Raw genomic sequence first — 11,474 nt, forward strand, 5'->3', positions numbered from 1 at the left:
GCACTTTAGATCCGTGGTATGGGGATATCATTGTTTATCTCCAGACCCAATCCTTTCGGCCAGAAATTTCAAGGTCAGAACGTCAGAAAATCCGATTCCATTCCCAACAATTTAGGATTATTGGAGATACTCTTTATCGCCGTGGGGCGAACTCTGTTTTTCGACGTTGCTTAACTCACGAAGAAGCTGAAAGGGTTCTAAATGGCTGTCACTCTGGAGCATGTGGCGGTCATATGTTTGGGTTTTCTACAGCCCAAAAGAAATTACGCGCTGGCTACTTCTGGCCGTCTTTATTTAAAGATTGTATTACGGCGATCCGAAAATGCCACAACTGCCAGATTTTTTATCGTAAGATGCGCGCTCCACCTGCTCCTCTCAACCCTATAATTTCCGTTGGTCCTTTTGCCAAATGGGGTATTGATTTTATTACATGTAACCCTCACTCGGCCGGGGGGCATGCGTATATCATCCTTGCGGTAGATTATTTTACTAAGTGGGTCGAGGAGATGCCTACATTCGAGGCAGACGGCAAGACAACTGCAATTTTCGTGTTCAATCATATAATTACTAGGTTTGGTGTCCCGCAAGCGATAATCACTGATCATGGGCGTCATTTTCGAAACGTTATGATGACCGAACTTACAGGCCAGCTTGGTTTACGTCACGATAGTTCAACCCCTTATTATCCACAAGCGAATGGTCTGGTTGAGTCCATCAACAAAGTTTTAGTTATCATGATCCGACGAATCATTGGGATTCATCGATTGAATTGGCACAACATGCTATTTTCAGCGCTTTGGGTGTACCGAACTTCAGTAAAAACATCAACAGGGTTCACTCCTTTCCAACTAGTCTATGGTTTGGAAGCCGTGTCACCCATTGAATGCAAAATCTTGTCACTGCAAATGGCCATCGAGTTACTTCCAGCCACTTCCGATGAGGAAAAGCGTTTGTTATACTTGGCTCAATTAGATGAGAATCGACGTGATGCTGCATTGGCGATCGAGACTCACGCAAAACAAATGAAAGCTCAGTATGATCGAAATGTGACCCCTCGAAATTTTTCGGAAGGAGATCTAGTCTTAGTGTATGATCAAGCTAATGATAAATTAGGCGTTGGAAAATTTGTTCCTATGTGGCATGGTCCCTATGTTGTCAAATGAAAGCTAGCCAAAGGGGCTTATGAAATGGTAGACTTTGATGGGGACTCTTTGGGTAAACCCAGAAATGGCCTTTACTTGAAGAGGTATTATGCTTAAAAAATGGGTATGGAGATTTTTAGTTAGGATAGTTTTTCTTTCTAGCTGGTGTGTTTTAGTTTAAACAGTGTGCTTAGCTTAGAGAGTGTTTTTTCGTCATTATTCCTGCTTATCTTGGTTTTACTCTTGATATTGCAGATGTCGATGCCTCTCCAAATGTACATTGGTTTCGCTGATGGTGTTTGTCGTAATACACGGAACATCTCTTCCGCAACTTGGGTTATCTATTCGCCCTCTGACGAGTTAGTATCTATGCATGGGGTAAGCCTCGGTCAAACAACAAACAACATTGCCGAGTATAGTGCAGTGATTGAGTTATTGTCTGAATCTATTTCATTTGGGATTCGAAGTTTGATAGTGAGGTTAGATTCTGAACTCGTTGTATTACAGCTTAATAGAGTGTATGCCATTAGAAATCCAGTGTTATTAAGACTATTTTTGAGAGTGCGTCTCTTGGAACGTGAGTTTGATTACATTGAATATCAGCATGTTCCAAGGTCTTTAAATACATTAGCAGATGCAATTGCTTCTCGAATGTTAACTAGACATTTGCAATAATCATACATGTAAATTTAAAATCATTCCATAACATGATTAACAAGATAAGCCGGTAATAGTGATATATATATATAGGAGTGTGTCAAAAAATACATCGTCTTCGATCATAGGTTGAAAAACACCTTATGATCGGCAAAAATGATAAGTACAAAAAACAAAAATGTCACATGTGCCCACAATAGGTGATCATCCTATCACTGGTGATGATCTCTATTAGAAACCACTGCACGGGCCACCTTGCAAAGGAACCTCCTAAAAGGTCACGGGACTCCAATCACATAGCGCTGAAGTCGACAAGGAATGTCGTCTATAGTGGTCTCAGGAATATCTCCTGTCAAGCGCTTGAGATGACCCTCCAACTCGGCCAAAACCTCTGCTGATTCGTCCTGTGGGGCTGGTGCGAGTGCAACTGGTTGTTTCCTCTCGAAAGGCCGGAGAGCGGCTGGTCACTGTGGACCCACATCTGCATTTTAAAATTTTTACTATCAGTTTTGAGACGATGAAAAAATAAAAATAAAATAAAATAGGAAAATGTTGGAAAGGATTTTACCTGACTCGTCCCACTACTCTCCTGATAGAAGAGCCATGTCTGGGTCACCACGAAAATCTATCCCAGCGTAAGGAAAGTCCTGAATGGAAAATACCTGGTTTTCCAGCCATTGGAAATATTCAGGTTTGAACTGAGCAACCTCTGTCCGCTCGTCTGGGTGATGGGCCATGACTGCGACCCATCACATCAGTTTGGGCTCTCGAGGAAGCCCAGCTCCAACAGTAAGGTGTTGTGGGATCAGCATAGGAACCCTCTCCAAGCCAAAACTCATGACCAAAGCCCCATAACCAAAGGTCTTTAGTCGTCCGTTCTTGGCCCTGGTCAGTTGGCCTTTCACATTGGCCAACACGGCATTGCACCAGTTGAAGATGGTGCCTCGAAAGCAATCAACTGCCATACGCATCTGGGATCCGGTGGCAATATGTAATGCAGCAGCTCTGCAAAGTCTAGTGACAGTAAATGAAATCACCATGAGTTCAGGACGAGATATCGTCTTTATGTCTATCCCTTTGTCTCTAGCCTGGCTGTTGCAGTACTCTAGCCGGAGGCTATCGACAGACTGGCCACCTGGCCTAGTCCCGTGCAAAGTCAAGTCTTCACCTCTCTTGGGCAAACCATTCAAGAAATATATGTCCGCCGGCTCGATTTCGAGCTGGTGGCCGCCAATTAAAAAGCATTGGTCCTGTATGCTCCATCTGTCAACCAACCACTGTAAGAAATCCACTTGAGCCCTCATGCCAGGAATGGCCCAGAATTTGTACAGTTCGCATGCCCTCAAAGCATCAAGTGAAGGCTGATGATTCCATGCAACAGCATCCACGTCCTCATGCTCTCGTTCACGCCAATCTAGCATGATGTGCTCTCTGCATCAAGTATAAAGATTAATTAAATTGCTAGAAATATTTTGGTTGGTCCATTTTTGAGAATTTTTGGGTTCAAAACCCTTGCGGTGGGGTACGCACCCTCCGTGTTAGACACAGTGCGTGAGATCGCACTTTCTCTACACGGAAGGTGCGGACCCCGAGCTTTTTCCCAATGGAGAAAAAGTCGGGGTCCGCAGGCCCGCAATGGTAAACCTGCGGGCCCCCACGCGTGGGTTTTGCGCCTAAAAACCCTCCCAAAAATGAAATGAAGGACTAAAACAAAAAACTAAACGGTTGAAAATGAAGAGTAGGATGATGTGGATTACCTGGAGAAGATGGCGCTCGATTCCGACGGTTGGATTTTCTGGAATCTTCACGGGAAGTTTTCTAAGCAAAAGCACTATTTTCTCACCCAAATTCAAACGGTAAAAATGAATTGGCAAAAGCCCTTTTTATAAGTTTTTTGAGTAAATAAATCGCAAATTTGTTTATGTTTCACTTTGAAAAGGTATTTTGTGATGTTTTTATCCATTTCAAACAGGTATGAGTAATGTTTGTGTTTTTGTGCGGAATAAAGGATTATTCAGGCGAAGTCTACCATTTTCGACATAAAAATATGTAGAGTCATCTTTAAGCTCTTTTCTGACTCCTAAAACATGAAAAGATTACCGAGTGTTTCTTTTAAACTCGTTAAAATGGAATTAAAAGACGGTCCACTTACAGCTCTTTTCCGACCGTAAAAACATGAAAAGATTGCCGGATTTTTGTCGTTTCAAATTCGATATTGGTTATAAAACGACGTGTCATTGATTGCTTTTTTACTTTTTCGGGTCAAAGGCACTAATGACGAAAAGTACTCCTTGGTCGTAAAAGATCAAGCGATTCTCTCAAGTATTATTTTATACTTTTTCGGGCTTGGGAGACACAAATTTACGAAAAAGGTCAACCCTTGAGTCTTCTTAAGTTTTTTCATACTCTCTAAAATTGAAAAACGCCGAGTTTCTCCTATACTGGACTCATTAAAATTTCACAGTAAAGGACCTGTTCAATTACAAACAGGAACGAACCACTCCTTCTTAGGGTTCGAATTTAAACTAAGTTGGACTCATCTGAAGGATGAGCTTATAATCAAGCAAATGTTATCCTTCTCAAGCTTCTCAAAAATAAAGAGGTACTTGCCAGAAATGGTGGGGGAAAAGAGAGAAAAATGAGCCTGTTTGTCATACTTTGTAACCACTCTTGAACACGACACTTTTATTCACCTGGGTTGGGAAATCCTTTGCCTAACAGTTGATCAAACCACATTGAAAGTCTTCAGCCAGTTTCTGGGTATTAACTTTGGGTCAATTGTCACCAAACCATCTGTCGTGTCGTTATGTGTTCAAGAGGTCACTGCCAATAAGCCATTCATCTGCAAAATATCTGTCATCTATCTTGAACATCCCTGAGTCAGTTCTTGCAACTAAATTTCTTCAACTTGATCTATGATTTCGTGTTGTGGGCTTGCCTACGACGGATCGCTTTCTATCGACATCAGCTCATTATCTGGAAATATGATCTAGGAATCGTCAGTACCTTGAGATCTGCATGCATCAATGGCAGGTTTCTCGCCTTTGACGACAGTTTACATCATTGACTTTCGATCAAAGGATTTCGTGACATGCTCGACATCAACACATTTATTCGCATCTCATGGATTGTACTGGGTACTTTGAGAGCCATTGACATCACTGGTGGTTTCTCTCACACTTGTTAACAGTTTACATCATTGACTGGTAATCAAGTGGTTTCTACCATGTTCGACATCAACACATTCATTCGCATGGATAGAATCGTACTGTTTCGGGAAGTAGAAATGAAGACCCTGGATCTAGTTTCCACAATCCAGGCTGCGAGGAATTTTGTATTCATTATATAATGGACTATTCATAAACAGATGGCTGCGTCCATACTGTGTCCACATGAGTCTATACTTGTGATGTTTTACAAGATCATTCCTGTATCAGAGCAGTAGTTAGTTTTTCTAGTCAATTTTGATCTGAGCATGGGAATGCCTACCTCAGCGATGATATGATCTCATATATATATTTTGCATTGAATGTTTTTACAGGTTCCAACCGGGTTCTCCACAAGATGATCTTCGAAATGATAAAGTACTTCACTCTTCCTAAATGATAAGAAATCCTCATCTACTACAGACTTCGCACTTTAGGGGGCAATCTGTTACACAAAAATATCGTCATCATGATTATTTGCAGTTAGTATGGGTCTATCATCACTTGAACTATCCTCCTAAGCAAGTATCAGACCTCAGCTCTTCAAATCAAGCTTTGGAAATGAGATAAAGATATTAAAAATCAATGTAACTCTGGTTCCGCACTTTCTCTCATGATCACCTGCGGTCCCGCACCTTCTGTGTACAAAAGCTGCGGACCTTCCCGCTCTGTCCCTAACGGTGTAGGTGCGGACCCCTGTGAAAGTCAAAAGGCGCAAGTTTTATCTTAAAAAACTCACTTTGGGTTAATTCTAGAGGTTTCTAGAAGGAATTTTGACGTGGATTGTTCGCTCTGAGGTGGTTCATGCATCCCAAAAGAGAAGGAGCTAATCCCTTGAGGATAGGAGTTATCCCTTTGAAGGAGGGCTTTATCCCTTTGAAGTAGGACCTAGTAACCCCCCTCCATTGCACTATAAATACAGGCATTGGGTTGGTTGCTAGAGAGGTTAGAAGCTGAATATTTTTTAGGGTAAATGCTGGTGAAATCAAGACTTCCTAGTTAAGCCTAAAGAGGAGAGATCACATACCTTTTTGGTTTCATTGGGGAGTGAGTGAAACTTGTCAAAGTAGAGGAGACTTCTTGCTGGACCCTGGGAGGAGCTTGTACAGTGTTAAGGCAAAGGTTGTAAGGTTCTTCTTCTTTTGAATTAATACAATCAAACTCATTTTTCTCAACAAGTATCTTATGTTATTTGTTTCATGGACTCCTTGACTTTCATGTTAAATATTTTTTATGCAATTGGCTTTTCAGGTGCTATTTAATTTGTTTGCCTTGTTTGTGTTTGCAGATTCGTGAAAAGGAGCTAATTTGAATCGAAGGAGCGAGGGCATCCACAAGCTAGCATTGGACCTAAGGTAGGACCTAAAAACACTTGTTTGCTATTGTTTATAAAAGCATATTTAGAGAAAGATAGTGTCTGGTTGTTTTGCTTGTCATTAGGTCTTCTTTAGATTCTAGGAAGGTCTATCTTGTCCGCAAGATCGACTTATTCCGTGTGACACATCTCATCCTCCCCCTTCAAATATTGGGTCACTTTATGACATTGGCTCGGAATCTCTGGATAACCCTATCTAGACTCCCGGGAGTCCGCCGACTTTTGAAGGTCAACTTGGAATGGTTATTTATCCTACGAATCCTTTGTTTGATCCTTTTGTGATATTATTGAAGTGTTTTTACTGTCTATATGATTAGTTGGGTAGTCCTTTGGAATTATCCCCACGAACATCTTCGGTAGTTCGTCGTCGTCTATTTTCACCCATGGAATCAGAAAGCGAAATCCCATTCTCCTCTCCGAATCATTCGGAGTGTGTTAGTGTCAGTCTTTCCAGCCTTCCTCCAGTGATCAAATGTGCTCTTACAAAGTGATTTTGAAGTGTCAAGGTCAAATTTTGTTATTTCAGTGAGTCTTCAAGCAAAATTTGGTCACTAGGCATTAGGTCTAGGGTTTGTTTTCACTCTTTTCAAAGTTGTCCAAATGGCAGTCCATGTCATCATTCATCTGAGTTTATCATCATTCATAGGGTTGTCATTATCATGTCAGTGTCTAATGAGTCATTTTACATCTTGTTCATGCTTCAGTTGTGCCTTGGCAAGGTCATTTCCCTCTCCTAGGGTTTTGAAAGCTAGTTTCTCTTGAATGGTCAAATCATTAGCAAAACTTGTATCCTGATGTTCATACACCTTCCCCTATCCTTAAAATACCCTATCAAATGCTTCCCATCCCTTAGATCCCCCAAATTCCTCATTTTTGCACAAACCCTAGTTTCTAGCTACAACCTGGCAATTTTCTAGGTTGGGCCTGTGTTTTGCCCTTTTGGACCCCTTCCCCTCACTCAATCTCTGAGATTCCACTTTCCCCTGCTTCCTAACATCCCTCCCTACTTCCAAAAATTTCCCCAAGAATTTAGAAGCTCCCTATTCCCTTCATTTCGCTCCATTTCGACAAAATTCCTTGTTTCACACATCGGGACAAGTCACACTCAAATGATGTTCTAGAGAAATAAAAGATGAATTTTGGAAAACTGGGAGAGGTTTTTGTCCACAACATGCCAAGGAAGAAAAACCTCCTTCACTTTTTTCACAGGTGTCATGGTTTTAAAGAAATGTCAAAACTATCGGCGAGAACGAAGGTGCTCCAAGGATGGTTGGCCAAAGCACAAAAACGAAGGAAAACGCTCGATCCACTCCAAATTTTGCCCAAAGCCTCTTTGAATGAGCATGGTACTTGATTGGGGACTCCCAGCCCAAATTTCAAGAAATTTGGAGAAAATTTTGTCATTTGTGAATTTTTTATGCCAAACACAGGTTTTCTCCATTAACGGGTCTCACCCCCCGCGTGACCCTTCATCATGGCAACTCCTTTTGACCAAAACTCAGCATTTCCAGATTTTTCATAAAAAGTTACACATTCTCATGGATGGACTTGAGATTTGGTGAAGTTTTGGGCCTCCAGAAAGTAAAAAAACTAGCAAAAAATGACTTTCTGCCACTTTTTTGAATTGCAGAAAGCAGTCTTGGGAGATTTGATTTTTGACAGGGAAAATAAACTCCAAATTCAAAAATTCTAGTTGGGTTGAAAATTAGACTCACATACCTTTCCAACAAGCCTACTCTTGCTCAATTTGGCCACCTGGAGGTGCCCCAAATGTGGTCCCAAAGGCGCGCGACCCGTCAGGCAAACTTCTCCAAATTTCAGTGTACAGCTCAGAAAAACGCAGTTTGACCCTGTTTGACTTTTTGGGCTGGATTATTATCCTCTTGATGTAATGAATGTACTTTTATGACACTTTTACTCTTATGTACCTCTTCTAGAAGATTCATTCATGAAAAAGGTGAAAATTAAATGAATGAATTGGTTTCCTAGCTTATAGGGGCAAGTTGTTTTGACTGCATAGTTTGTAGTGCTTAGTTTAGAAGTGGTTGAAACAGCTCCTAGGATAGTGAGCTCGACCCATGGAGGCAAGGAAAGAGGTTATATGATCTATATTATGTACTTTCTTGCTCATTTTCATGGTTGGACTCTTGAGGGAGAAGCTATCATTGTATTATTCACTGTATCTCTGCAATTTTTGGCTAAGGAAGACCAGGGTTTTGCAGTCCTCTTTGGGATTCTTGTGGACTCATGTGTTGATGGTGTGTTTCTCAATGTACTTGTAAGCTTGTTATGTGACTCATTTCCTTTCTTTTACTTCTACACATTAAACAAATGAAGTGTTAAAGTAAGAATTCATGCTTGCCATGCTCTGCTTTTAAGTTTGTTTAATTTCAATGTTTTCTACTGTCTAAAGAGAATTCAAAGTTATTGTTTGCTCTCTTTAGCTCTTCACCTTTAATTCTTGCCATCCACCTCAATCAAAGGCATCAACACTGTCTCCTACCTCGCCCCAAGGAACCCCCTGCAGAAACTGTGTCCAATCCCCGCACCCAAAATTGCCATCCCCTCAATTTGCCACCAAAAACCCTAAAAACCCCAAATCAACCTTTTTGATCAGTTTACTAGCCTAAAATCAGTGTTACCCTATTGGTCATCTCATCCATTGAAGATTTCACCGAGATAGACCGGAGAGAGCCCTCTCCAGCCCCGTAGGGCTAGCTACGAGGCTAAGTGGTTTGATGTTGCCTTGAGGTTTACCTTTCTCAGCCTGAGGTGAAATTTCAAGCGCTAACACGAAGGTCTCCACTTCATGTACAGTCGAGAAGCAGGAATATCCTTTCCCTCCTGAAGGTTTCCCTTACATGGGAAGCATTCCAACCAGTCTTCATACTCAGTTACCACATAATTATGTGACTTTAGCTCAGTTGGTTTCAGGCATGCCTATTTCCTCATCATTTTATCACAACCCTATTTGGGCATTTGATGTTATTCCTACCACAGGTTCATTCATTCAGAACCAAACCTCCCAATAGATGGTGATTTCTGTAATTACTTCAATCCTGATGCAACCCACCATTCCCAATCCTCTTGTTTTTTTGGTCCAAGTAACACGTCTGGTTCAACTGATGATCTCAATTCATGTCATTGTCAGTTCTTCACTCCCTCCAGTAGGTGGACAAGGTATCCCACCGCCTACGGGGCAGAGTCCAAATGTTTCTATGATGTCTAGCACAACCAATGTGAGTGGCTCACAACCTCACATGGTTGGGATGAACCAACCCTCTTCAAGTGCCATTTCACATCCTGTTGGTCCTATTAGATCAAGTAATGTCCAGTACCAACAATCCAATGTTGGTCCATCTGGGTTAAGTCACGTCTAGTACCAGCAGCCTAATATGGCTCAAGGTCAATACCAACCTCCTTATGTTCCATATGGTTCATAAGAAATGGCTAATCCACCATTCATCCCTTAGCCTGGGCCTTATGTCTAGCTTGGTCCATCCGCGGGGCCCGATGGGTATGGCCAGATACAGTTCGAGAACTTTCAAGCTGTCATTCTAGGAATTGTTCAAGTACCTTTGCAACAGAAAGGACAACTCCTACAACAACAAGGGAAACCTTCGTTGCAACAAGGGCAACCTTTGTTGCAGCAAGGGCCATCCATGCAGGAGCAAGGCCAGATGATGTCGTAGCAAGGACAACTGCAACAACCACAGGGGAAACCCTCGCAATAGTTGCAGCAAACCATGCTGTCACAAATGCAGTATGCACCACAATCCTCCCAGCCTATGCCTTCACAAGGTCAACCTTTGCAGCCGCAGGGACAACCTTTACAGTCGCAAGGTCAACCCTTGCAGCAACAAGGTCAACCCAGGTAGCAGCAACCCTTGTACTCATACCAACATGATCAACCCTTGAAAGGGCAAGGCTAGGGTCAAGTCCTGCAACAGTAGGCGCAGAATCCTTATGTCCAAGGGCAACAGGTTCAACCTCCCTTTGTCAGAGGACAACAAGTCCAAAATCCTTATGTCCAAGGACAATAAGTGCAGAATCCTTACATCCAAGGGCAGCAGGTCCAAAACCCTTATGCTCAAGGACATCAAGTGAAAAATCCATATGTCCAAGGCGAGTAGGCTCAATAGCCTTTTAATCCATATGTTTCTTATCAGCAACATCTGGCCGGACAATTTCAAGGCTTTCAAGGTCAGAATCCTCCCTATGGGCAAGGTAACCTACAGTGGGGGAAAAATCAAATGCCTTATGGACAAAATCCTCCACTTTGGGGAAAAATTCCTTACGATCATCGATGGGCCCCGCTAGTTGGGCCCCCTTATCAACCTCAAAAGCCTTTCAATACTCAATTTCAATTCTTGGCTACGCTAGAATGGCTACGCTAGAATTGCCTCATGTTTCTAGACTCATGAATGACCCGATTCTTCATTCACCATACTAGCCTCCTGTTCCATCCAATATTCTGAGCGATTGTCTGAAGTTTGAAGGAAAAGTGAAAGAGTATCCTCAAGCCCACGTGATGACATATCACCTCTGGTGCTCCTCGAATTCCTACATTGATGATTCCATTCATCTTCATCTTTTCCAACGAACTTTTACATGGGCTTCAGCCAAATGGTATATCGAGATACCTCTGAACACCTATCATGACTTTAACACTCTCACCATGGCCTTTCTCACACATTTCCAGCTACCAGTTTGCTATGAAACTAGCACCCATCTATTAATGTCGCTCAAGCAAGACACTGCGACTCACATCTTTGATCACATCCATGAAGGGAGACGTCGGTGTCATCTGATAAAGCTTGAAATTGTTGATCAGGTGTTGACCGAATGGTTCACCAAGTCATTTCTCAACAAAATTGTTAAGGATGTAGGTTTTAACTCCGTACAGAAATTACCTGCATACGAATTCTAAAACACAGAAAATAAAAAATACGAAAGCATAACACATAAAACACATATACACAGAGATTTTCCCCTGGATCCCAAAACTGGCACTACCATCTTGATTTTTGATTATGTTCCTTTCAATGTTACAATACATATTTATACATGCCGAAGCACCCAATGCCATGGACC

Source organism: Pinus tabuliformis, chromosome Q (assembly GCF_031772625.1).
Source record: "Pinus tabuliformis cultivar Carrire ecotype Pingquan chromosome Q, CPIR1, whole genome shotgun sequence".
Taxonomy (NCBI): Eukaryota; Viridiplantae; Streptophyta; class Pinopsida; order Pinales; family Pinaceae; genus Pinus; species Pinus tabuliformis.